Source organism: Balaenoptera borealis (genome assembly GCF_965194805.1).
Source record: "Balaenoptera borealis genome assembly, chromosome: 5".
Lineage (NCBI taxonomy): Eukaryota > Metazoa > Chordata > Mammalia > Artiodactyla > Balaenopteridae > Balaenoptera > Balaenoptera borealis.
The window spans coordinates 21,981,488-21,985,963 of NC_138862.1; positions in this window are offsets into that span (position 1 = coordinate 21,981,488).

Here is a 4,476-nt window from a genome sequence, read left to right on the forward strand (position 1 = left end):
AGTTAGGGCTTCCCTGGTGGCGCAGTGGTTGAGAATCTGCCTGCCAATGCAGGGGACACGGGTTCGAGCCCTGGTCTGGGAAGATCCCACATGCCGCGGAGCAACTAGGCCCGTGAGCCACAATTACTGAGCCTGCGCGTCTGGAGCCTGTGCTCCGCAACAAGAGAGGGCGCGATAGTGAGAGGCCTGCGCACCGCGATGAAGAGTGGTCCCCACTTGCCACAACTAGAGAAAGCCCTCGCACAGAAACGAAGACCCAACATAGCCATAAATAAATAAAAAATAAATAAATAAATAAAAATTAAAAAAAAAAAAAAAAAGTGAGTTAGCAACTTCTTAGTTACAAATTATATGAAAATGGTTGGTTTTTATCATAAATCAGCCAGGAATTTTATTTGCCCTTATATAGCCATACAACATCTGATAAGTACGCTTTGGGGTCCAGTTGGTCGTTAGTCTACACTTGAATTAAGGAGAGAGATGCTTTAGTTTCTTTCCAACTCTGATCTAAGAGGTAATAATTTTTCTAATCATAGTTACCATTACACATACAAAGACATAATTAAACTTCAGTTGTATTCATTTTCCTACTTCCTTCATCCAGGAATTAAAAATCCTGAAATAAAAGATAAAAGACAAGACTTTGAGTGGTTTTGGAGGAATATAACAAGTAAAGTGGGAGATTTCCAAATTTTTAGGCCATTTAAAATTTTCAAATACTTAAGATCATTTTTTATTGTCCCTCCCACTCACATTATAAAGAAAAGGAAATTAAAGTAAGTCTGTATTAAACACAGCACATTTTCCAAAATGTAGTTCTTAAGAAAACAAAAAAGAGAGGGCAGGCAAACTATTAACAGATAAAGAATTTACATTCAAATACACATGTCAAATTATCAGAAAAATTAATTTATTCTAACCTCCTGTGACCTCTCTCTCCCCCAAGTCCTGCTGTACTTACACTATGCAAGATTATGCTTAGCATTCTATTTTACACCAAAATGATTTGCTTCCTAATATTAAAATATGCCTTAGTCTTATTTCCAAAACTATTTTAGTCTCTTAAAATAAGGACCATACCTTAAGAGACTTTTATGTTTGTAAGATCTTCATAAAAGTTTTGAACCTATGGTAGGTTCTGTATATTGTTTAGTCAAAACAGCTAATGAATAACTTGCCTTTTGAAGGTGAAATATTTATTTAATGAAAAGCTAAATTTTTCCTTAAAAATTGGAATACATTCTCCCTCTCTCTCTTTGTTTTTCTCTCTTCCCCTTTCTCATTCTCTTTCTCTACACACACACACACACACGCACACACACACAAAGATATCATATGCATGTTTGACAGCAAAATGCCTAATCCAGAGTGATACAGTCTTATTTTGTGTTGTATATAACTGAGGTACTTTTCAAAGAGGGAGTACTTCAATTGGCATAGGTACCGAAGTTTAGTGCCAAAAGTTTATACATAAAAAAAATTTCCTTTTCAGATGCCCTTGAAAGATTGGTGCTTTCTTGTCTCAGAGTTCGTTGTTGTTCCAGATTCCTCTCTAATTTTGTTTGTTTGCTTTTGCTTTATCTGTGGTGTTCTCATGTATTAACTACTCCAACATCAAACATACCCTCTTTCCAAAGAACAGAGAATTAACAGAATAATGGGGGTACAAACTTTCTCTTGATACAAATAGCATGTGGTCAATCATTCAGTATATCTGCAATTGTTTATTTTCTTATTCTTTACAAAGCTGAGGGTGTGGCCCTGTTCCTCCTGGAAAACATGTAATATTGGCACAAGGATAAACTAACTGGAGGGTTCAACACAACGAAGAGTTCAAAAAAATGTACACATATATGGTTACATGATTTGTGAAAATGGCAAAAGCAGTACCATGGGAAAAAGGCTGTCCTTTTCAACTGCACACAAGCATGCACACATTTGTGTGCACACACAGACACACAGACACACAAGCTCATAATTCCAGGTAAATTGCAAATCTAAATGTTTAAAGTAAAACAGTAAAGCTTTTAGTAAAAATTATAGAACTTCTTGACCTCAGAGTAGGCAAACATCTCTTAAACAAGAAGTAAAACTTATTAGTCATAAAAGGAAGAGCATAATTAATTGTATTAAAATTAATAACTTACATGCATTAAAAGACACCACTGAGAGAATATGATTGGAGAAGATATATTGCAGAAGATAGATAGATAGATAGGTAGATGATAGGTAGATAGATGGTGATAGATGATAGATAGATGATAGATGATAGATAGATAGATAGATAAAAAGTGTGACCTTGTATGTATCATATCAGGCAACAGACTCATCCTGTGTAAAGAATGCCTACCAATCAATTAGAAAATGACACATAAATGGACACAAATCTTGACTGGTTACTTCACAAGAAGGTACTTTAGTGACCAATTAGTATTTAAACTTTGTAGAACATCATTAGTCATCAGAAAAATTCAAATTAAACCAACACCTGATACAACCAACAAGTCCCAAAACATAATGGGTGAAATGTTTGACAATATGCTTGAAATATTAAAGTGTTAGTGACGTTGTGAAATAAACGGAATTTTTATACCTTCATAACATGTTGGTTGGGATTTAAATTGCTACAACCACTTTGAAAAACTATTTTGCAGCATCTACTAAGGTTACCTGGATACAATGCAGACCTCACTGAAGTGGATACCCCTGGATGATGGTTGTACTACTCAAGGTCTTCCCCAGCTTGTCTTCATTGCATCTAGACCGATAACTGTGGTCAGGTCTCAGTATAAACTGATGAGAAGTCTGTTCTCCTGCTCCAGGAGAATATAATTTACTCCCTAAACGAGTTGCTAGACCAAGGATAATATGCCCTGATAAGAGCAATGAAAAACATGTGAGAATGTATATTAAGTATGCTGACCCAGAGGGAGTAGATTATAAGGCTATATAAGGGAAAGTTAACTGACATGGGGTTGTGGAAACTCCTATAATTCAGGATTTAATAGTCTATCAATGATACATTGATATAGAGCCAGTTCTTGGATGCACTTCTTGAATAGTCCCTTGAAAGTTGCACTCAGCGATGCCCTAATGTTATGAGATAGAGATGACAGAACTCCTTTGTAGAAAGATTTGAAAGCTCAGAGAATTGGACATGTAATGTTTACCAGAAAATCCCAGGCAACACACACTTCATTAAGACAGTAAGAAATGGAACCTCCATCATTTGGCAGCTGCATGTTGAATATCCTCTCTACCTCAGGGATTATGATGGGAGATATCTCCATAGAACTAGGCTCATTAAGGTTGAGTGACGTTATGAGTGATTTTTGAATAGCAGAAATGCAGTGTCGACCCTTAAACATTAGAGGTGAGGTGGGCACAAGCGTCAGCATGGACAGCAAAACAACTGTGGGAACCATGTGCCTTAATATGATGAAACTCAATACACAAATCTATGGCACTGGTTAATAAATTATAATGTCTTAACCGTGAAAAATGGGTAGGAAACTAGGCAATGACTTTACTTTTACAAACAGGAAAGAAAAAGGAGTTAGTGAGAAACAGACTGAGGTCAGTTGTGACAATGGAAAATTACAAGTCCTTACCTGTTTCTAGGTCTGATCCAATTTTAAGATCCATAGCCCATATATTGAAAGCAAGACAGGATACCCTTTAAAAAGACCCAGAAATACCACAAACCACCACTGTATAAGTATTCCCCCAGTTCTTTCCCAAAGAAATCGGCAACCATTCACCTTAGCAACTGTATACGGGGGGAAACTGAACACCTAGGGCATTTGATGGTTATTAGTATAGGGTCTTGATACTAAGGAACATGAATTCTATTATGGACCCCCAGTTAGAGTGTGGTCTTATGGCTGCAAGATATGAATGGAGTCCTAGCCCAGGACTCTCTTACAGTTGGTCCAATATTTGAGTGCCCAATGTTGTTCGTTTTCCGTTCTCAAATGCTTAATTAGGATAGATATATTAAGTAAAAAACAGAACCTTCATATTTGTTCCCTGATGTGAGGAAGTATCATCAGGAAAAGAAATCATAATCCATTTCATATACTGGGTCCACCCTCTGTGACTGAGAGGATGGAAGGATGGTGGTCGCCATCATATCCTCAATCAAAACTATGTAGATGAAGCTGAATGATATGGACTACCCCAAATATAACCAATTAGTTAAGCCTTGATCTTAGTTTACTTCCAGCTATGGGGTTTTTACTAGCACTAACCAACACAACATCCGGCACTCAATATGCAGCAACTGGTCTGGCAAATGTTTTCTGTTCAGTCCTCATCAGTAAAAAGAATCAAAAACACATGAAAACAACAGGACACTTTATTCTCTAGGGCTATGTGAATTTTCCTTCTATCTGTTACTATATATTGTAGTCCACAAGGATTCCTATCATCCAGACCACGGGTTGGCAAACTACAGCCCATGGGCCAGATCTGGCC